Source organism: Corylus avellana, chromosome 1 (genome assembly GCF_965113065.1).
Source record: "Corylus avellana chromosome 1, dhCorAvel1.hap1.2, whole genome shotgun sequence".
NCBI classification, from domain to species: domain Eukaryota; kingdom Viridiplantae; phylum Streptophyta; class Magnoliopsida; order Fagales; family Betulaceae; genus Corylus; species Corylus avellana.
The window spans coordinates 17,269,509-17,282,385 of NC_142490.1; the positions used below are offsets into that span (position 1 = coordinate 17,269,509).

Genomic DNA, 12,877 nt, shown 5'->3' on the forward strand with positions numbered 1-12,877 from the left:
GCCTTCGTGGTCACTGATCATGAAAATCAAGAAGCAGTAGGAAGCTTGATTTTTACATTGTATTTGAACACTTTTTTCTTTCTCATTGTATTTCAGAAAATTTACGGAAAATATTATACCATTTTAAAAAAAAAATATTTTGGATTGTTTGCATAAAAAATGCTTTTTACATTTATTATTCGAATCTTGTAAGTCTGTTGACAACCAAGAAGGAGATGGGGTCCTAATTTATGTGGATGCTTGGTATCTTGAATATAATGTTGGAGGGAGATGATATATGGAAGAACAATCTTGGAGTTGATATGAGCAATTAATTGAGCATGCAAAAATGTAACTTATAGGTCTCCGATCGATCAGGGAATGTGCAGCACATCGAAAGGTAAACAAACATGGCTGTTTTTTTTTTCTTTTTCTTTTTTTCTTTAGGGGAAAACATGGCTGTTCGATCACATAAGATGGTAAGTGAGCAATTCTTAAACGAAATTTGGATTGAATTTTACTCAATTTTATTCATGATATAAGAAGTGTTGAGAAAGTTATGTTGTTATAATTTGAATGAAATGTTGAAATTTTCACAGCAAAGAAAAAAAAAAGAAAAAGAAGAAAAAAATTCACCAATTAAATGACAATTTAGAAATTCTACTTTAATTCAAATTTATATTTTGCTAAACATGCTCTCCAAAATATTAAGAGCCAAAAAGTAAAAGCTATTTAGTTTTTTAAGCCTACATATTCATGTCCCTTCTTTCTCTCATCTACTAAGAACAAAGAAAGAATTAAAAAAGACTAAAAAAGAATATTTAATTAAAGTAGAAAAAGATATAGATAGTTTTAAACTTACATATTCACGTCACGTACAACAAAATATGAGTCTAGTTCCAACATATAAACGTGCTTTCTATTGTGGCGAATAGATGGAAGGATATATAGTACCATGCAAGAGAGAATGTGAGACCAATATATAAAGGTCAAAAAAAAAAAAAAAATGAAATGTATTATTAAGAAAGATAAGACATTAAAAACCTACAAAATTTATTGCGTAGAATTAAACTAAAATAAACAGGATCAGAACTGTTTGGTTATAAAACAGTCGTGCACCAAATACTTTCACATAGCAAATCCTTCATAGTTCATCCAAGTCTGATATTCCTCATGATCAGTAGGATGTATCCCTTGCTGCAAATGGTTGATAGTGCTAGTAAGGGTCTCGATCTGACATTGCATTTGTGCATACCGAGTCTCAAACGGCGACTTAACATAAGAATTTACTAACCAGATGATGATACATGCAAAAATGCACACACGGATTGGACGTTTTAATCTGGAAAAACCTTTGCCATCGCTTGAACCTGATTTGCTTATTGAGTTGCCCCTTTTCAAATTAGATGAGTTTGTTTGCCCACCTAGAGCCAATAAGTATAATTAGTTCCCAACATCACGAATGGCGCCAGAGAGTGTTCAACATGCAGCAGCTTATATATATATCTGATGATTTGAAAGAGAAAAAAAAAAAAAAAAACAACCTGTGGCAGGGCGTTCACTTTTTTGATCATAAGCAATATCTGGGTGCTGGTTATTATTCCTTCTTGGTTTCTCTTTCTGGGGGTTTGGGCGTTCACTTTTCTGATCATGAGCAATATCTGGGTGCTGGTTAATATTCCTTCTTGGTTTCTCTAGCTGGGGGCTTTTCGGGATGCTTGGCTTCGAGGAATGCCCTCCTTGTTCTAGTTTTTTCATTCCGTCTCCATTTCCCACCGTTAGCGGATTGGCAGATTTATTTCTTCTTGCGTCACCGGAAGGGTTTAGGCACGTGAATTGATTAGACAGCCGAATATCAAAGCTTGTAGACCGCCCGGAATAATTCTTCGTTTTCCGTTCTAGAACGAATTAGTCTGCCACAAACGCCCAACAACTCAATGATATTTCTGTTTAGATATGTCAGCCAATGATTAAGGAACCTCGATCCATTAATTAAATTTTGCACCACATCTATATGTAGTATATATTTTCTAAAAGGTTTTTTTTTTATTTTTTTTATTTTTTTATTTTTTTATTTTTTGACTACAATGTTCATTAAAAAATTTAGATGTCTCTAAATTCCTATGAATTTGGTCACTAAAATTTCAATGGCAAATTACAAATTCATGCAGACCAAACCCATTACTATTCCAAACATTTTCCCAACTTTCAAAGAAAATGTTTGGTCATGAAAAGGGAAGCCAGGGACTTGAATGTTGGGGTAAACTACCTCCATATGATATTTCTTTTGCTTTTTTTATTTTTTTATTTTTTATTTTTTATAACAATCTGACTTCCATTCAAGCTAAAAGAAATTACAACAACAAAAACAGAAAGCAAATACAAGCTTAGAAAAATACCCGATTGAGATAGACTCCTAACAACTCAAAGAATTGAAAGGTGAGGGTCACTTGTGAATGCAGCCTTTGAAGACCGCAGCGCATTTTGATGGGTACAACCATCTAAGGTAAAAATACCCTGATAACTTGAATCTAAACAAGCTTCTAAGAAAGCCGTGAAGATCAAGAAGCAAAGAACCAAAGGAAAAAGGAAAAAAACCGTCCTTCACAACCGATTCAAAGAGACCAGAAAAGAGAAAAAAACATCATCTACATAGACAAAGAGTTTGAAGCCCAACTAGATCAAGTAGATCTTAAAGCAACAACACAAGAAAAACACATAAAATAGCATGATGAACTCAAAAAACAGTAGTTGTGGTGAAGGGGCGGGACCTGCCCAGAGCATGAGGAGCACCCACCGGCGAGCTAGATCCACACGTGAGCGCATGAGGGGCACGCACCGGTGCGTGGCTGTCTGGGGGAGAGGTGGAAGGTGGCTCCGGGAGTAGGGACGCCAATAAAAACGGTGGCATGGCACGTTATAGTCTGGGCCTGGCAGAGAATGGAAGATCAGATTTAAAAAAATCCAATCTATTAGTTTACATTGTTTGGCTCATTCAGTTTACATGTATGGAGTTTAGGAAGCTATTTCCAGAAACCAGAAACAAGGTTTTGAAGGAGGGGTCCGGACCGCCAGAAGCAGGGTCCGAACCCCATTTCCAGAAACAAGGTTTTGAAGGAGGGGTCCGGACCGCCAGAAGCAGGGTCCGAACCCCATTTCCAGAAACAAGGTTTTGAAGGAGGGGTCCGGACCGCCAGAAGCAGGGTCCGGACCCCATTTCCAGAAACAATTTTTTCAAGGAGGGGTCCGGACCGCCAGAAGCAGGGTCCGGACCCAATTTCCAAAAACCTCATTTTATGAGGCCTGTCCAGACCCCAGATTTGCCCTGTCCAGACATGGCTGATTTATTAGGTTTATTTTTCTATTTAAGCTACGGTATTTTGCCATTTGAGATTACGTATTTTATTTAGAAAAATTAGGGTGCTTTGATAGAGAGAATTTGTTCAAGATTATTGTTGAAGAGAAAATACGTAAAGCCAATCGGAGTTTCGGTGAAAGGAAATCTTTTAGAAGAATCGTGCCAGATGTTCTGGAAAGGGCTACTGAGGTAGAAGTCAAGTGGGTCACTTGTCGTGTGCAAGGAAGAGTCAAAGGTTTTGTTATTCTTCTTGTATTTCTTATTCTTCTATATAGTGAATTGATTTCCTGGGTTTGGCTGCCCCGGAGAGGTTTTACAATTAGAGAGTTCTCTAAATGGTTTTCTCTTCGTAACCAAATTTCTGTGTTCTTGTTTGCATATTTCATATCAGTGTTTGGTTGATCTTTTAACTGCTAAGTTAGATCTGTTTTCTAGATATTTTCTGTAAAACTCCTAGACGTGTGAGTAGGTGTTAATTGGAGTCGTTTTAGAATTTTCACAATCTTCAAGCCTTTGCATATCCGGCCGACACTACGACGGAGAAGACAACAGGCAAGCAGGGAGACGTGGCTGGCGAAGGGAGGGGAGCTGGGACTGCTGTTGTTTGTTGAGGATCTTGAATAAATTTAGAGAGAACTCTAGAGAGAAGAGAGATTTCTCATCAAGGGATAATACTAGCAAAAAAAAAGCTGAAGGAAGTAGATTAAAAGGTGAGGAGGTGGGCAAACCTTCTGGTTTGCCCTCCTCCTCTCCCTCTGGCGGCAGGGAAAGGGGCGTTTAGAAGGAGTGAGAAGAGATCTTTTAGGGTTTCGTGGGGGAGCTTTTTTCTTTTGCTTGTTGCTTGTGTTGTTAAAATATTATTGCGATAACTTACAAAAATATATATATTATTGCGATAAAGATGAGCCATTTATTTTTTTAGATGATAATTTGTTGTTCTGCAAAGCAAATTTGTTGGCAGAATAGAACAGAATACAATGTCTGTTGGAAGTGTATGAAAAAAATTAGGGCAGAAGATCAATCAAATTTTTTTATGCTGAAATACAAGGAGGGAGGTTAGAGAAGATGTTATATCCCTAGCTCGCACATGTACTTTTCACAAACAATCAAGAGAAGTATTTCAGATTACCCGATCTAGTTGGTAAATCGAAAAATATAACTTTCAATGGTATATACTATGAAAGAAAGAGTAGGAAGCAGGCTCAATGGATGGAAGGAAAATTTCATGGCACAAGCTAGAAATGAGATATTCTTATTAAGACAGTTATCCAAGCAATCACTACTTACAACATGAGTTTGTTTCAATTACCCAAGTCACTATGAAGGGCAATAAATTTAATGATGCTCAAATTCTTGCGGGGCAGGGGGGTACAGAAGGACTCAAATGTAGTCTGGTGCATAGAGAATGATGTCAAAAAATCAGGATGGATTGGGTTTTAGGTTAATTTGAATTTGTTGGCAAAACAAGATCGAGTACCTACTTAAGATTAAGTCATAATCATGACTCACCAGTCGCCATGGCTAGAATTCTTAAGAAAAAAAAAAATACTATCCACAAAGGGATATTTTGGGAAGAAAATCTTGGATACAGGTCAATTTAGTGTGGTGTTCAAATATGTATATTAATGTACTTATAGTAAAACTTTATAACCAGTTATCTTCCTAACAAAGTAGTGGAAAATAAGATGCGTGTAGGTTTTATAGGCAGAGACTATGAGGGAAATGAATTGACAACTGTGTGTACAACTTTGGCTTTTATTATTGATCCAACAGTAGCTAGCTAAGGCAATTGCAGTATGGACGGTAGTAGAATTTTGTATAAATTTTTATAAAAAAAATGTGGTCCTAAATCTCAATCTTCACTTTAAAATCACTTAGTATAACTTAAATCCAACAAAAGTCCTTAAATCTATTGGGAAGAAAAGAAAAATAAAATCCCATACTTTCTCTTCTTATTATTTATGTTAAAATTAAAGATAATTAAGACTCTAACTGAATCAAAATAATCTATAAATAATATAATATTAATTAAATGATTAAATTCGTATATTATGTCAAAGCAAGGGTTCTAAATCTCAAGATAATTACTGTTTTTTCATCTACCACCCATCTTCCATTAATCTTCATTCATATTTTCTTCAAATCTACCATTGAATCACTAGAACTCATGTACGTGTGGATCTTATAGATCTAATGGTGGATTCGGAAAAGAGATGAATATATATATATATATATATATATAGATATATATATAACCAATGGTTTAACAAGAAAAATTAAATATAAAAAATATATATCATAAATCCAAAATATGAAACCCTTTCAAATATCATGGCCGACGCTAAAGTAATTTCATGACTTACGCAGCTGGATCTGGATCTCACTGAATCTTGGTCTCACACAACTAACGAAAGAAGATCATGTAAAAGAGAATTAGGTTTCAGGTGAAATACTGGAATATGTATACTAAAATTAAGAAATTAAAGAAAAGTACTTATTTTCATTTTGACTACTTTCTGATTGTTTTTATATATATGTTCGTCTGTTTAAGAAAAATGAAATTTCCATATCTAAAGATTTCTTCATCGTGTGACGTGCCTCACCGGAAATAGTTTATGTATTCTCTAAATTCTAATTAAACATAATCCTTATCGGACGATTTTCAACCTGCAATTTTACCACTAAATACAACCAGTTTCCTTTTCTATTCACGGTTTCCAAAAAGAATTTGATTAGTAAAGATTGTTATAGAAATGAAAGCAATTTTAAGTTAACTCAGAGTTATATCTAATGCAAATGCGTTTTTGATAATACAAGCCAAAGCAATGTATGCTAGGAATTTGTTCCATATGATCTTGAAAGCTTCAAATTGAAAAATGTACTAATCAGATGATCATGATATATATATATATATATATATATATATATATATATATATAGTGGATGGTGATGATGGAGAGGAGAAGACACATGGAAAGAGTATGAGACTAAGAAATTGATTACCTGCAGAGATCAATATATGATGGCGATGAAGGATAATCAATCAAGAGTTACATTGAAACCCTCCAGGCCACTGGCTCGAGACCCTCGTCAAATTAACCCAACCTTCAGGTGTTGAGGGTTTATAAAAAACTATGAGACCATGCATTGATTAGATGAAGTCAATGGCAATGAGCTGGTGTATCACCTTTTATTTATTTTTTCTCCCCGAGGTTTCTCAGAGGTTTACAAATCATTAAAAATAAAAAATTAATTAGCATATATATGCTCTCTGTACTGTGAAAGCAATTAGGTCAATAGATGACAGCTGCATCTGTTCACGTGAAAGCATGCAGTAGCTACTAAGTCCGAATTTCCTAGTAAATAATGATAATAAAAAAGTCGGAAGTACTAGTCTTTGTTTTTTTTAATAGGGATGAGTAAGACCAAATACAAACAAACAACACGTACAATTATAAATATAAAAAAACTACATAATATATTCAAAATACAAGACCAAAAGGAAAATATAATTTTGACAGCAATCCAGCCACAACACCAAAAGGGATCCTCAAAGGCATCGAGTGTAGCTCATCCAACACATTAAATATTTAATTGAAACTAAGGATGAATAATCAAGATAAGGTTCGAACTCAAGATCTCTGTTTTGATAAGAAGTTAAATAATCACTTATTTAAAAATTTTAAACTTATATATATATGAATGAATGAATTTATTAATTTATAATTATTATTCTAACATGGTGGATGTTGAGAGTATCAACAAATGAAACTCATTTTAATTTAGCTTTTGATCAGCGTATGAGACAGATGGGGATACTAAGATGTAGTTGTACAATGGCAGATGAGACACATTATGGGAAGACGGGGCAGAGAATCACCAAAATCAAATATTTTTTAAGTCCAGATCTGAATCTAAAATTTCTGGTAAACTAAAAGGCCTTTACAAAGGAAACTCAGATTCTGTTGTAGAGAAGATCTACTCCAGGAGATAAAAAGGAGTGGTGGCACATGTACTCATTTCCTTGGTTTTTTTTTTTTTAGTTTTTTTTTTTAATATTTAGCCTTTTATTATAATTTTAAGAATTTTTAATTTATGAAAGACATTTTTCATTTGAGGGACATTGACATTGTTTTAGTAGTTTAGGGGAGACATTCACACAATTGCTAATTTGGGAGGGGGAGGACATTGACAATGAGGTGGTAGTTTAAGGAATATACATGTAATTTTCCCAACAAAAACTTAGAGAGATACAATGATTCTAATATTCTAATGTAGATTGTGTTAAATCTCAATAATGGATTTTGAATTAGACGGAAACAACATTTAGGGGGGAAAAAAATTAGCCCTTGAACTATCACTCATTTTGTACTTACAGCTCCAAACTTTAAAAAGTGACATTGAGGTGTGCCAAGCTATCACCGTGTATCAAATTAGATACTTTTCCATTTTCTCCTTAAAATACCCTTGAATTTATTGAAAAATAATCACTTGAAACAATTAAACCAAAAAAAAAAAACTAAAAAAAGGGGTAGCCCCTGTCATATTAACCCCCTTAATATATTTTTTTTCAAATTGTTATTTTTATATATTTTATAATTTTTATTTATCAACTTCAAGGGTATTTTTGGAAAAAAATGCAAAAGATTCTAATTTGACATGTGATGGTCGTATGTGGAGCATCGATGTCACTTTTTAAAATTTGGAGGTATAATTACAAAATGAGTGATAGTTAGAAGGGTTAAAAGTATGTTTTCTCCCTACATTTACCTTCCCCAATCTATCACATAGTTTGCAATATTTCCTCAATGTTTTATTTGTTTAATGTACCATACTAAAGGTATTGAACCCAATACAATATCCTAATTAGTATTCATAGACCTCAATGGATAGCTCAATCAGTTAGAGATCATGGCTCCTAAAGCGGAAGGCTATTAATTCGAATCTCCTTCCCCTCCCCCTCTCCTTGGTTGGTTATTTTAAAAAAACTAATGGTTAAATATACTTTCCCACCAATTAACGTCCGTTTTTTTATAAAGTCTCACAAACTGACAGCTATCATACTTGGGTTCATCAAATTATTAGTTTGTTGCATTTAAGTCACTTCATTAAAGGTTGTCATCTGTTTGAATGGAAAAATGGTCAAGTGCCGCACATGTGACCACTTTTCTATCAACATTCCAATAATAACCCTCATTTTTTAAAACCAAGATAAAATAATAATAAAAAAAAAAATTTTAAAAGAAGAAATTTTTTTAAAAAACATTTAAACACAAGGTGGCCTCAAACCACCCCATAGTGGCTAGGGGTAGCTCGCGGCCACCCATAGTCCATGAAAGTGGCTCCCGGCCGCCCATACCAGGTGGGGTTAGTTAAAGATCGAGTATAAAATATATTTAATTAAAAAAAATGAAGTGTGATATAGCTACAATTTAAACCCAACTTTTAGACCAAATTTTTCTCTCCTAGTTTAAGGCTCTTTTTCTCCTTCACAGGCAATTTTTTTTTTAAAAAAAAATAAAAAATAAAAAAACTTAAGAGCAATGTTGGGCCAAAGTTGAGTTTAAGTTGTGCCTTTATCATTTTCAAAAAAAAAAAAAAAATAGTATTGCATAGATCTCAATGGTGATGTACATAGGTAAGGATTTCCCGATTTACACAAAAGGCTTATGGTTATTTTTTATTTTTCAATCTCTTATCGTTCCTTTTTTTTTTTTTTTTTGTTCGCTTTCTTTCCCGCTTAGCGTAAGGACCTTAGGCTTTTGTTTTGAAATCCAGATCCCCCCTTGTATGGCGTTTTGGGTTTCGTTTTCTTTTGGACATATTTAAATATTAATATATTATGTACTTTTGGGTTGTTGAAGTACTATTATCATTTAATATGCTTAAATCTTATTTTAAGACCTATCTCTAATATAAGTCTTATTTTAATTTAATATACTCAAAAAGTCAAATCATCGACTTTAAACGACACAAATATATTTTAAAATGCTTGTGAGATTGGTCCTTTTATTGTAAGTATATTGTGAATTAAACTTAATTGAAACATGTGATTGTTTGAATAATTTATGTTCTTTTTATATTTATTATTCTAATCTTATGTATCAATTGACAGCCAAGAAGTGGACAGCATTCCCTAGTCTTTAGGATCGATCTGAGTTTAGGGACTTAATTTGCAACTTGAAATGCTTACAACTGGCTTTCAGACATGATTTAGGTTTTATGGTTAAACTAATCTTAAAATATTAGTCCATCACATGCACAAAATATTAGAAAACAAAAACGTCAGTGCACGCACCATGCATGACTTGATTATAATTCATAAGTGACGTCAAGCTCGATCTCACGAAAGCATTGCTTGTGTATTAGGGAGAGAAACTTCTTGTAATTTTATTTAGCATTGTAAAAACATTTTTTTAATAAATTAATAGACATAGGCTCCATTTGTTTCGGCATAAAACGATTTTTGAAAAAAATATTTGTTTTTCTTCATATTTTTCGATGTTTGGTACGACGAAAAATAATACTCAATCGATAGAAAATATTTTCAATTTGACCGAAAAAGTTTATTTAAATTTCAGTAAAATGGTTTCCCTTTTTTAAAGCTATAATGCATTTTCTGAGCTTGAGCTTCTCATTCTCAAATCGACGAACTCAGTCCGTACGTCGCTGGGACCTTGCTAGGACTTCATCGGGCACCAACCGAGACATGGTTAGAACACCGTTAAGACTCGATCATAACTAATTGCTAGGACCTCGTTGGAGCTCGCTAGGACCTAATCAAGACCTTGCAGGGACACGATCGGGATGCATTGGGACTTCATCGAGCTACCGCCAGTATACGGTTGAGGCACTTCCAAGACCTCGTCTGGACACCGTCAGGACATCACCAGGACCCAGTTGAGTCTTGTCAATATTATGAGTAGTTCCACATCGAAAATGTATAAAAAAAAACATTAATTAATATACCTAAGTAAACCCAAGCCCATTGTCTTAAGGCTTTTTGGATAGAGTGATGTTCAAATATGTTCATCACTCGGCCCCAACAATTGGTATCAGAGCCAAGTTTAGTTTCTTGGGACAGATGTCCGGCTGAATGCGTTTGGTTTGGAGTTGAGTTTTGTGGCCTGCTGTTACAACTTTTGTACGTGTGGTACTCTTCAAAATGTCAAAAGACTCATAAGTGAAGAGAAGTTGAGCCAATGTGGAGGAGATTCACAAGTAAGTGGGAGATTGTTGTTAGTACACTTGTGAGTGTTGAGTTTACATTGAGAAATTATAAAGAAAAATAAAAGTTAATATAACTAAGTGGACCCAAGTCCATTAGCTTAAGATTTTGGACTAGAGTGGTGTTCAAATATGTAGATTAATATATATACACTTGGTCAAAAATCCCAAATTATTTATCTCTCGAACTGCCAGGATCCTGCAAAGACCGCTAGATCCCAGTTGGGACTTCGCCAAGACTCGATCATGACAAAATTGAGACTCGGTCAGGACTAACTAGGACCCGATCGGCCCATGGTCGTGACAATGCCTGATTTAATTTATTAATCTATTTATTTATGTTTCTCAATACATAATGTTGAAAATTGTTTTATAAATCTGGTGGACTTTGTAGGCTTGTAGCCAAACGCTCCAGCAAGGTTTAGTATCAAAAACTCCGTTTCCATTGACTGGTCAGCAGATCAGTCTGAAGATTAATTTGCCTTTTCTATTAATGTTGCCGGCTGAAGTAATTCAAGAGCAAATGGACTTCATGGGTTATTAGCCGTTTATAATTTTTTTTTTTTTTTTTAATTTTTAAATTCAATCTATCAAATTAACATGAGTCCTAATTAATACAATAAAAATACACGCACGTAATCACATGCTCTACTAAAAAACATGAGTACTGCTAAAAATTATATTTTTATTCAACAACTATCTCACAATCATGAAGTGCTAATCCCAACCAACTCTTACTAGATTTGTCATTGTTAAAAAAATATATCGAATGGTTGATTAGGACTGTCATATCAAGATTGTAACATAAAAATGTAGTTTTTAACACTTCTCTTAAAAAAATAGGTGAAAGTTAAAAATACATGTAAAAATTACGTACATGCATTTGAACATATGTTAGTTTAATAGATTGAGTTCAAAAAATAAAAAAGTAAATAAAAAATCTCCAATCGAGTTTGGAGAAAAAGTTAATTTGTTCATGCATATATGTGTCACGTATGCATAGGTGTTTTTCAGAGAATTTGAGTGACCAAATTCAAATCCATATTCCCATTATTTTTCTTGCAGTAATCAACTTCCATTGCTATTTTATTTTCTTTATGATTTTCATTTGAATAGTGATGATGTGAAATTTGGTAACAACAAGATCCGAATATGCAAAACTTAGATTGAAAGTATAATCTTTCATGTAAATTATTTATGGTTTCATAATTCTCAAGCTCATCTATGCTGTAATCTTCAAGAGAATAGTTTAAAATGGTAACAAGTATCCGAAAAGTGCTTATATAACATATAAGTACAAGTACTCAAAATACATTAGCATGGAGCCTGTGGAGGGCATTTTGGGTTTCATCTTCTTTGGGTATCTTCATATATTACGTAGTTTCGGCTTGTTGAAGTACAATTATAATTTAATATAGTTAAATCTTGTTTTAAGAGCTATCTCTAATATATATATATATATAAGTCCTATTTAGATAGGCTCAAATCTTTGACTTTAAAAGACATTTAGATTTTAAACATTTCATGCCTGTGAGGTCGGTCATTTTATATTATAAGTATATTGTGAAAACTTAATTGAAATGTAATATTTTCTAATCTTGTATGTCACTTGACAGCCAAATAGGGCACATGATTTCCTAGACTTTAGGATCTGAGATACGGACTTTGCTGTACCCATGAAAGATTTTAGCAATAATTTTTATTTATTTATTTATTTTTGTCTCTTGGGGATTCTAATTACAACTGGCTTTCAGAAATTAGTCACATTATTTAGGTTCTATGATTAAACTAATCTTAAACAGAACAAAATATTAGAAAACAAATTAAAATGTGAGTGCAACATGCATGCATGCATGACTGGTCGTATTTCATGAGTGACGTCAAGCTCCCACGGAAGCATTGTTTGCTTATTATTTACAGGTGAGTACAGTTTTTGTCTGCGTATGTGTTTAAGTCATGTAGTGGATTAATTCTAATTTAATTAATTTAATTTAAATGATCAAACTCTTTAATCACAATCGGTTAGCTTGTGTTGGGTTCATGTCCACTTCACGGGTCGTGTTAGAAATTATCAGCCTTATATCGCATGTTGGGTCATGCCGTAACATGAATATAAGACTATATATGTTAAACCTAATCAACCCTTTTAATTTAATAGGCTAGACCCCTCAACCTCAATCAACTAATTTTATTTTAAGTTCGTGTCACAAATTGTCAGTCTTAATATTATTAATTAAGAGAAACTTGTAATTTTATTTAGTATTGTAATTTTCTTTTTTTTGATAAATTAATGTACTTAGATGTAAGGTGAGA

At 33.4% G+C, this 12,877-nt stretch overlaps 1 long non-coding RNA gene across 1 annotated transcript; it reads right to left on the reverse strand.

Moving 5' to 3' along the window:
* Window positions 1-1,049: 1,049 nt before the first annotated feature.
* LOC132168676 (uncharacterized) lies at window positions 1,050-6,541 on the reverse strand. The gene is made up of 4 exons (XR_009438910.2): window positions 6,341-6,541; window positions 5,701-5,741; window positions 1,524-1,892; window positions 1,050-1,403 (listed from the first exon to the last, which is right to left on the reverse strand). It is a non-coding gene; the product is annotated as an uncharacterized LOC132168676 (long non-coding RNA).
* Between the last annotated feature and the right edge of the window lie 6,336 nt (window positions 6,542-12,877).